The following is a 481-nucleotide window of genomic DNA, read 5'->3' on the forward strand; positions in this document are numbered from 1 at the left end:
TGAGTGTACTGTGTTTTGCTATTAATTACTGATATACAACGATTGTTTTTCTTATCGTGGTAATAAAGTTTCGCCCCCAGTGGCACAGCAGTATGTCTGCGGACTTACAACGCTAGAATCCGGGTTTCGATACCCGTGGTGGGCAGAGCACAGATAGCCAATTGTGTTTAATTACAAACAATAAAGTTTCGGTTGTTTTTGGTGTAGAATAAAGGATTTGTTGTGACGTGAAATTTACTTCGAAAATGAAAAATTGAGTTGTTTAAGATGGTAGTTAATAAGGTAGTATCGTATAGCGGTTAGTTGTGGATATGCAGTCCAATGTTCGCATCCTGTTTCCGTCAGGATCTTAATTTTGGGACTATGAATATTTTATAAAGGTGATTGTCAAATCCATATTCTAGCAAACCATAATTAGCAGTGAGTACAGTATCGGGTCAAAATTGGGAGGGTTAACCCTGATATACCTTGAGTAGCATAT

The sequence above is a fragment of the Limulus polyphemus genome, unplaced genomic scaffold (assembly GCF_000517525.1).
Source record: "Limulus polyphemus unplaced genomic scaffold, Limulus_polyphemus-2.1.2 Scaffold7459, whole genome shotgun sequence".
Taxonomy (NCBI): Eukaryota; Metazoa; Arthropoda; class Merostomata; order Xiphosura; family Limulidae; genus Limulus; species Limulus polyphemus.